Here is a 10,350-nt window from a genome sequence, read left to right on the forward strand (position 1 = left end):
AGACACTCCTATCACCCCAGAGATTCCCAAAGTCTTAGAAGCTCTTGTGTCAGGGATTGAAACCTAAGACCAAATATTATAACCAATGATGTTCCTATCACTCAGGAAATTACAAGGGTTTTAGAAGCTGTGGGCCAAAAACCAGGAAGAATACTAAATATATACACTATTATACTATGTATCCCACTATCAAAATAATTTTTTTGAGACAGAATCTACCTCTGTTGCCCAGGTTGGAGTGCAGTGGTGCAATCTCAGCTTATGGTGCGATCTCAGCTCACTGCAACCTCCACCTCTCAGGTTCAAGCAATTCTTGTGCCTCATCCTCCTGAGTAGCTGGAACTACAGGTGTGCAACACTACAACTGACTAATTTTTGTATTTTTTAGTAGAGACGGAGTTTCACTGTGTTGGCCAGGCTGGCCTTCAACTCCTGGCCTCAAGTGATCTGCCCACCTCGGCCTCCCAAAAATCTGGGATAAGTCACGAGCCACCGTGCCTGGCCTCACTATCACAATAATTATACTGAGAGGATGGGGGAGAAAAACGTGGGCAACAGGAGGAGCGGGGAAGGTAAGCAGCCTGAATCCTTGTCTTCCATAGTAGGACACCTCCCTGTCTTTCACACAATCTAGAAGAACGAGCTAAAACATAAACACAGTAACCTCCAAGGAGCAGGGATCAGAGTGGAGAAGGGTAAGGTGGGGGATTGCTGGGTTTTGTCCTAAGCCTTGTTAATTTCTGACTCTTAGAGCTGTAGGCCTGTACAACTTTGCTAAAAATGAGTATTTACCTGTAATCCCAGCACTTTGGGAAGCCAAGGTGGGCGGATCACGAGGTCAGGAGATCGAGACCATCCTGGCTAACACGGTGAAACCCCGTCTCTACTAAAAATACAAAATACTAGCCAGGCGTGGTGGCAGGCGCCTGTAGTCCCAGCTACTCAGGAGGTTGAGGCAGGAGAATGGTGTGAACCCAGGAGGCGGAGCTTGCAGTGAGCTGAGACTATGCCACTGCACTCCAGCCTGGGCGACAGAGCGAGACTCCATCTCAAAAAAAAAAAAAGAGTATTTAGTTTTTAAACAAAATCTGATACTTGACCAACAACAATAGTATATTAAGAGATATGGTTTTTTGTTTTTGTTTTTGTTTGAGAGAGGGTCTTGCTCTGTTGCCCGGGCTGGAGTGCGGTGGTATAATTCTAACTTACTACAGCCTCAAATTATTGGGATCAGGTGATCAACCTCTCGAGCAGCTAGAACCACAGGTGTGCACCACCATGCCCAGCATTCTTTCTCTCTTTTTTTTTTTTTTGGTAGAGGTGGAGGTCTCGCTATGTTGCTGGTCTTAAATTGCTGACCTCAGTGGATCCTACTGCCTCAGCCTCCCTAAGTTCTGGGATTACAGGTGTGAGCCACTACACTAGGCCAAAGTGGTGTATTCTAAAATTTTTTGGAATCCAACCACTTTGAAAAAGTATGGAGAACTATAAATCATCTCCCCATAAACACACATGGATGCAGATACACAAAATTGTTGCACAGGATTTTGGGGACTTCACAAAGTCCTGAAAGCAAGGTTAAAAACCTTAGGATTATACATTCTGGTTTCTTTTTTTTTTTTCTTTTCTTTTTTTTTTTTTTTTTTTTTTTTGAGACAGTCTTGCTTTGTCATTCAGGCTGGAGTGCAGTGGCGTGATCTCCGCTCACTGCAAGGTCTGCGTCCCAGGTTCACGCCATTCTCCTGCCTCAGCCTCCCGAGTACCTGGGACTACAGGTGCCCGCCACCATGCCTGGCTAATTTTTTGTATTTTTAGTAGAGGCAGGGTTTCACCATAGCCAGGATGGTCTCAATCTCCTGACCTCGTGATCCACCCTCCTTGGTCTCCCAAAGTCTGGGATTACAGGCGTGAGCCACCGCGCCCGGCCCTAGATTCTGGTTTATTAAAGGAAATGCATTTCAAGTCAGAGTTTGTAATTTATTGCACAGGAAAATAAAAACTTAGTTAAGAAAATCAAAAACACCCACATGATAAAATGAGGTCCTACTTGGTTTTAAACTACTTGGTGACCACCATCAGTTGTTTGCTTGACCACAGGATGCACCTAATTCCTAACTACGAATAAAGGTACAAACATTGTTTATTGGGCTTTTGGCTTCAGCCTTGAAACAATCAGATTCTCTCAAACTCAGGAATGTGAATCGCTGTTGGGTTGATGCAGCTGTTTCCATTCTAGAAATGGACCTGGAATCATGTACTTTTCGCCCATGAAGAGTCCTTTGTGTAAAACTTGAAAAGGGAAGGTCCCAAATTCCCCATATGGTGTTTCTTCCAGTAGAGGAATTACTCTAATGACTTCTTAGCAAAACTTACATGATCAGGGCAGGCCATCAAAATACTCCAGAAAACAAAGTTTAGCTTCATTTCTGATGGACCTGTCTCCACTGCTATCAGTCTCACCAACAACCTCACATCACGTCAGAGGAACGGTTTTTTCATTTAAGAAGGATCTTCATGGCTGGGTGTGGTCGCTCACGCCTGTAATCCCAGCACTTTGGGAGGCCAAGGCGGGCGGATCACGAGGTCAGGAGTTTGTGACCAGCCTGGCCAACATACTGAAACCCCGTCTGTACTAAAAATACAAAAATTAGCCAGGCTTGGTGGTACATGCCTGTGGTTCCAGCTACTCAGGAGGCTGAGGCAGGAGAACTGCTTGAACCTGGGAGGTGGAAGTTGTGGTGAGCCAAGACTGCACCACTGCACTTCAGCCCGGGCAAGAGAATGAGACTCCGTCTCAAAAAAAAAAAAAGGATCTTCATGTTCCTGCCAATTTGCAAAACAAACAAACAAACAAAAGATATCTGTTAACCAGAGGCAACAAAAAGCACCTCCCAGGCTGCTGTAGTAAGTGGATCAGTAACTGTGGTGGGAGATTCCAGCCCCCGAGACCTGTGACTATGTCGTGCAGCAAAAGGGCTTTGCCACAGGCCTTAGGAAGAGTATCCTGGGCTATCCAGGGAGGTCCAATCTAATCCCATGAGCCTCTAAGAGCATAGAACTGGCCAGGCGCAGTGGCTCACACCTGTAATCTCCACACTTTGGAAGGCTAAGGCAGGCGGATCACGAGATCAAGAGATGGAGACCATCCTGGCTAAAATGGTGAAACCCATCTCTACTAAAAATACAAAAATTAGTCGGGTGTCGTCGCGGGCAACTGTAGTCCCAGCTACTCAGGAGGCTGAAGCAGGAGAATCACTTGAACTCAGGAGGTAGAGGTTGCAGTGAGCTGAGATCACGCTACTGCACTCCAGCCTGGGCAACAGTGCGAGATTCCATCTCAAAAAAATATTTTAAAATAGGGAATAGAACTTTCTCCGAGTGCAAGAAGAGAAATGCACACAGGGGAACTGGAGAGCCTGACCAGGTCCCTGGCCTACCTAGTCTTGAGCTGATGGGATTACGTGCAAAGACCAGATAGAGGCCTCAGGAGCTGAGGGCAGCTCCCAACAGATGGAGAGCAAGGGAACAGACACCTCAGTCCTGCAACCACAGGGAACTATATTTGGCCAAAAGCACTTGGAAACAATTCTCCAGTGAGGAATGCAGCCCAGCCCACATGGTGATTTTTGCCCAGTCACATCCACGTCAGCCTTCTGCCCCACAGAACTGTGAGATGATACAATTTCAATTGTTTTAAGTCACTAAATTTGTGGAAATGTGGTAAAGCAGCAACAGAAATGAATACAGTGATTCACGTGGAAACCCCTAGAAGAGTGTCTGGCACAGTGTTGACACCTGACAAGCGTTTCCTGATTTCCTTACATCGCAAGGCAGGGCTGGCCACACTCCATCCAAAACAATAAATGATAGACTTGTTCTGACAAAACAGATTCAGTGAATTATAAATGGCCCAGAATACCTACAAATTTTAGGTTTCAGGTAAGTGCTTGCCTTTCTTTTCACTTAGAAGCCTCCCAACGCTCATCTTACTGATAAACTCTAAGTACCAGGCAGGAGACTAAACACCAGACAAACCCAGCCCCAGATGCCCCAAGGGAGCCCATCCCAGCACTCACTCCGCTGCACTGAAATGATGTCCAGGTCAGTTTATCCCACTAGACCAAGAACTCCAGCTCTCCATGTGAGTCACCAGTGTTGCCTCTGCATCTCTGCTTCTAGGATGGTGCTTCTGCACTTCACAGGAAATCTGTATCAATGTTTGTCAACACTATATATGGCAGTGTCACTTAATATCTGCACAGAAAACATAAATTCTTTGAGGACCAGGGCCGGGTTTATTAGCCTTTGTACTCCTACTGCCACTGTCTGAGACATCAGAGGCACTCGGTAGAAGTTGGTGAAGAGAAAGAAAAGGCAGAGGAGAGACAGGAAAGCAGGACCAACACCGCAGACACAGATTCTGAGGTGGCTGGAGGAGAGGCAGGGCAGAGAAACTTCCTGGATGCTGGAATGGGGTTCACTGTGATACCTGCTGCTGGATTTCAAACGTCAAAGGTGACGCTTTGCTGACCTTGACCTCTGACTGCCCTTTAGCTTTCCCAACCTCAACACAGGGCACTTAGAAACTGAGATGTCAAGAAATTATGCTTCATTGAACCATGGGAATGTTATGTACATGGACGTTCATTACTGCATTTTTTACATGGGAATGTAAATAATTGAAGAGATTGTTAAAGGCTAAATCATGCACATTCAATAACTTTGTAAAATATTAATGATAACTGAAACACAAATTTTGATGTTCCCCAAAAATGCTAACATATAAAACAATACTGGCCAATTAAAGATAGAAAACAATCCTAATGAAGCTCCCCAACAGACACATTAAAACTTCTCTGTACATTAAACATTTGGGATTTCAAAGGAAAACCCAGATTCATTCCATTCTTAATACGTCGTTTAAAAAAAAAAATCTTAGGTAATACAATATTTCATTTAAAATTTACAAAATTCCATTACATTCATAATTTCGTTTGATCCTCAAAACAATCTCCTGAGTTAGGCAGAACAGGTATTACTAACAACTAACTCCATTTTACAGGTAAGGGAACTGAAGTTCAGAAAGTACTTGGACTTAACAAAAGCTTTAATAGGGCCACATATCGAAACCAAATCCTCTGCTCAAAAGAACTAGAATAAGTTATCTTTTACATATTATTCATACTTATATCCTGTCAATATCCAAAGATGTTTTGAAGTAGGCTGCAATAATAGACACCTATCCAATAAAAACATTAAAATGAAAAACAGGGGGAAAAAAAAACAGCAGGTGACATGGGAGACAGACGAAGGTAGATAGCAAAGACTGAGACTTATAATCTAAGAAAACTTCATCTCTGACCTTCCAGTTCCAGGGAGATAACGCTAAAGGAAACAAGATGGTTTATAGACTCAAACTGACAAAAGAGAGGTTGCATCAGTTCTTAACTCTGAAACACTCCTAGCAGCCACAGCAAATCTCTAGGACAACATACCAATGGCATCAAAGCAAGAGTATACTTCAGTGATAGAGTGAATTAAGTTCCCTGTTTGGGACCCAGGCCAGGGCTAGAGAAAAGAACTCTGAAATGTAGAGCTCAAAAATACATCCTCTGTCGGCCAGGCGCAGTGGCTCACACCTGTAATCCCCAGCACTCTGGAAGGCCGAGGCGGGCAGATCACGAAGTCAGGAGTTGGAGACCATCCTGCCTAGCACAGTGAAATCCTGTTTCTACTAAAAATACAAAAAATTAGCCGGGCATGGTGGCAGGCTGCGGTAGGAGAATGGAGTGAACCCAGGTGGCGGAGCTTACAGTGAGCCGAGATCCTGCCACTGCACTCCAGCCTGGGCAACAGAGCAAAACTCCGTCTCCAAAAAAAAAAAAAAAAAAAAATATATATATATATATATATATACACACACACACCCTCTGTCTTCTCCATACCCTTGTGTCCCCTTCCGTGAGAGACTTCCTTTCATTTAATGCATATAAAAATCAAGCCTACTCTAAATGAAAAATACTTTGACACAGAAGCAGCATTAACTAGTTAAGTTTTATTAAGACATTAATAAAATCTAGAAAACCATAAAGAAAATCTGGTCGTGTTTTGAAGCCCTCTCCTAAGATCAGATTCCCCAAAAGAACAAAGTGCATGGGGCATATAGCAAAGATCTTTTCCTAAACTAAGATAAGAATGCAAATCAAAATAAAGGCAAAATCCTACTGAGTGAAGCAATAATTGTAATTCAGTAGCTCAAGACTTGACCAAATGGCTATTTTTAATCCCTATAATCATCCAAATACCTAGGAATAGCAGAGAAAATTGTGTCTCCTTTCTACAAAGACACATGGTTTTAAGAAACTCAAGCACATCAAATTCCCACCTTACCAAACAGATAAATTGGAAAGGAGCTTAGTATTTTATTTTTAAATTATTTATTTACCTTTTTATCTTTTAGACAAAGGGTTTCACTCCGTCACACAGACAGGAGTGCAGTGGTATGATTACAGCTCACTGCAGCTTCTAATCTTGGGCTCAAGTGATCCTCGCACCTTAGCCTCCTAAAGCGCTGGCATTACAGGTATAAACCACAGCACCCGGCCTGACTATTTTAAAGAATTAATTACCATATTCCTTAGAATTGTAACTCCTTTATAGGTCATTCAACATGTGATGCAATTTTTTATAAGTGGTTTTTTTTTTTTTTTTTTTTTTTTTTTTTTTTTGAGATGGAGTCTCACTCTGTCACCCAGGCTGGAGTGCAGTGGTGCAACCTCGGCTCACTGCAAGCTCCACCTCCCGGGTTCAAGTGATTCTCCTGCCTCAGCCTCCCGAGTAGCTGAGACTACAGGTGTGTGCCACCACATTCAGCTAATTTTTTGTTATTTTAGTGGAGACGGGGTTTCACCGTGTTAGCCAGGATGGTCTCCATCTTCTAACCTCGTGATCTGCCTGCCTTGCCCTCCCAAAGTGTTGGGATTACAGGTGTGAGCTACCACACCCGGCCACAAGTGGTAATTTTAAACTATGCTTCAAACCATTACACAAAGCCAAGTACATCTACTCAAGGCACTCTCAAATTTCCATTTACTCCCATTTTACTCACCAAAAAAAAAAAAAGTTAAATTGGAACGTATTTCACATGACACTTAAAAGATCAACAAACTGCTCCTGAAAAGGTCTGAGCTCAACAACTCCATTAATGAGAAAAAAAACAAACCAACTGGATATAGGGAAGATGCTACACATAAAACACAATTGTGAAGAATATGCAAGATATTGCCAAAAAGCTGCTTAAGCTTTCATCATAGATACTTGTCCTCAACTCTGAGATAAAGTATATACTCATGTAACTAAACTCGTTTAAAAGGAAACAAAGGGGAAGAAGAAAAAGAACTTCCACTTTAGAATCCGCATTTTCAAAGGCCTCCATTATTTACACCATTGCGGGGAAGAGAATTTTTCTCTGCTATATTTGCTTGAAAGAATTAAAGGTGTGGGGCAAAAATTCTTGGAAATTATGTAGTTTATGATCCTCAAAAGTGAGAAAAATGAAGCCCAGAAGAGAAGGCCTTCCAGGAGAATTCCAGAGCCGGAGGTAGACCCAGTACATTGTTTTTGTTTTTGTTTTGAGAGGAAGTCTCACTCTATGGCCCAGGCTGGAGTGCAGTGGAGCCATTTCACTCACTGCAACCTCCGCCTCCTGGGTTCAAGCTATTCTCCTGCCTCAGCCTCCTGAGGAGCTGCGATTACAGGCGCCCACCACCACGCCCAACTAATTTTTGTATTTTTAGTAGAGACAGGGTTTCACCATGTTGGCCAGGTTGGTCTCGAACTCCTGACCTCAAGTGATCCGCCTGCCTAGACCTCCCAAAGTCCTCGGATTACAGGCGTGAGCCACCGCACCCGGCCGACCTGGTAAGTTTTAATCAAGTACTCTGAACTATGCAACAAACACTAGGAAGTAATAGAAAAAAAATTAATCTAAAAACCCTCTGGAGAGTCAAAGAATTGCAGATTTAAAAGAGCATGAATAGTTGGATTCATGGTATTGAAAAAGGACCTCGCATTTACCAGCATGCACAAACTGCCTGCGCACCTCTATCAGAGCATTTTTCAAGCTGTGCTACAGTTAACTTGTACTACCCAAAGCCAATCTGTCCCTGCAGATCATAAGCTCTTAAAGACCAGGACTTCAGGAGAACAAGCAAAACTTCAGAGAGAAGGGAGCCACAGAAACAGAGTTCATAGCAATGGGTCGGCAGGAGCTGATGACTGGAGGTGCGCGGTAGCCTTGGGGTCTGGGACAGCGGAGGGCAGAGAAGGCAAAAGGGCCTGCATGACATGCTACAGGGCTAGGAGCCACAGCTGCGGTCATTAGTTCAGTTTTGTCTCCTATGCCTGTTACTTATACACCATCTTTTGTTCAGAAAGAACTTCAGGTTGAGTATTTGGACTCCTTGAGCCTTCTGCTGTTTGTCTCCGGGACGTTTAACACTCTTAAAAGGGGAAAACTGTCCAGTTCGATTTTCCTTCCTGGGACATTACAGGTTTTTCAAAAGTTTGATGAAAGCATTCACTAAGGAGTGATTCCACTTTCTTTGGTGTCTGAGAAATACACGTCTGAGGGGCAGCATCAGGTCTCCCCACCCACGGACCTCACCCTGGCTCTCCCCTCATAAATCTGACCTCTAACTGTAACTGCCTTGGCCTCATTCCGTGGGTGTGGATGCTCCTGCTTGAAACGCATTTTCCAGCCCGCCAAATTCTTGGGAGAGTTTCTTCCACTCTCCAAGCGCTGAGAGCTACAAAGTTCAATCTGGCTTTCCAGATTTTTTTTCCTTACCATTACTAACGGAAGAAATCAAGAAGCGCGGGGCAGAAGGGCCCTGCTCCCTCCAATCAGAGCCTAGCCCGGGGCCAGAGCAGGAAGCGCGGCGGTGGGACGCGCGGTGACAGCCCCTCGCCCCCCGGGACCCGCCAGCCAGGGCAGAGGTCAGTGCGGTCTGTGTGGCCGCTGCGCGACAGCTCTGGGCCCGCGCCTCTCGCTTCCTCCCGCCAGGCAAGTGAGAGGATAAACCATGGGGCGGGGGCAGTGCGCCCCCACCAACCGCGCCCCCCGCGCACGGACCCCCACTACACGCGCGTCCCAGGCGGGGTCGACCCAGACGAGCCACGGAGCGGCGCGCAGCCCCACTAGCAGGGCGGCCAGGACCCACGCGCGCGGGTCCACGCAGCCACCTATATAGGTGACAAAACACTCAGGAAGCCGTCATGCGGGGCCGGGAAAGAGCCCCCACCCTGAGTCACGGACTCCCTCGTCCGAAGGTTCGCGCAGTCCCCTCGGTGAGTCTGGCGAAGCAGTCTCGCTGCCAGGGAGGGCAGGGAGGGCGGCGGAGTCTCCCACTCGCGGTGACCCGGCCCCGCCCCACGAGTGGGACCTCGCAGGGCCCCCTCTGCCGTACGCGGGGACCAGCCACGCCGCGGGGGACCGGGCAGAAGCCAGCGCCCGGGTCCATGCAGCCCCCTCCGCGACAGACGCGGGGAGCCGAGGAGCAGTAGGGACCGGCCCCCACCCGCAGGGCGACCAGGACCCCCGCGCGGGCCCACCCGGTATCGCAGCAGGCGCGAAGCCCCCGGTGCCACCCGAGCCCGAGACAAAGCCCAGGCGCAAGGACCCCGGATCCCGACCTCGGACCCTGCGGAGCCCAGCTTGGAGCCGCCACGCCCGGGGCAGAGACCCCCGCCCGGTCCGGAGACCCCGTCGCCCGTCCCGCCGTCTCACCTCAAGCCGCCGCCTCGCAGCGCTAGCTCCTCGCCGCGGCGCCTGGGCCGACTGGAGCGCAGCTGAGCAGCCGACAGAGCCGCCGCAGCCTCAACAATGGAGCCCCGGGGCGGGGCCGCCGCCGCCGCTTCAGCCCGTGTTCCCCGCTCAGGATCCGGCTCGGATCAAGGAGCTGCACCTGGCGCGGGGCCCCGGCCGGGAAACACACCGCGCAGGTGCACACCGTCCCGCCCGCCGCCCCGCCCCCAGCGGTGCCGGTCGCCCAGGGCCCGCCCCCCGACCAATGGGGAGCGAGCTGCGCGGAGAGGGCGGGGCCTGGGGGGAACAAAGGGAGGTTGGGCGGGGCGGCGCTGGGACTGGGCGTGCGGGGTCCTAGGGGAGGACCGGACGCAAGAGCTGGCCGGATCCTGGCCTCCTAGAAGACCCAGCTCAACGTCCACCTGGAGTCTGCTCTACAGGACGCGCTCATCTCAAGCCCAGAACTCAGGCTTTTAGGGCAGAGAGCGAGAGACAGGCTTGCTTTACAAAAAGGGAAACTGAGGTCCAAGGAATAGGATGGCCTG

The 10,350-nt window shown here is 47.8% G+C and overlaps 1 protein-coding gene across 2 annotated transcripts in view; it reads right to left on the reverse strand.

Annotated features, from left to right (window-relative positions):
- LOC144339522 (SH3 domain and tetratricopeptide repeat-containing protein 1-like) overlaps positions 1-9,972 on the reverse strand; it is a 56,255-nt gene extending 46,283 nt beyond the window's left edge. For both annotated transcript variants that reach the window (XM_077994198.1, XM_077994199.1), the window contains exon 1: positions 9,788-9,972. The gene's annotated coding sequence lies outside the window, so the exon portion shown is untranslated. The remainder of the gene's footprint in view (positions 1-9,787) is intronic.
- Between the last annotated feature and the right edge of the window lie 378 nt (positions 9,973-10,350).

The sequence above is a fragment of the Macaca mulatta genome, chromosome 2 (genome assembly GCF_049350105.2).
Source record: "Macaca mulatta isolate MMU2019108-1 chromosome 2, T2T-MMU8v2.0, whole genome shotgun sequence".
Lineage (NCBI taxonomy): Eukaryota > Metazoa > Chordata > Mammalia > Primates > Cercopithecidae > Macaca > Macaca mulatta.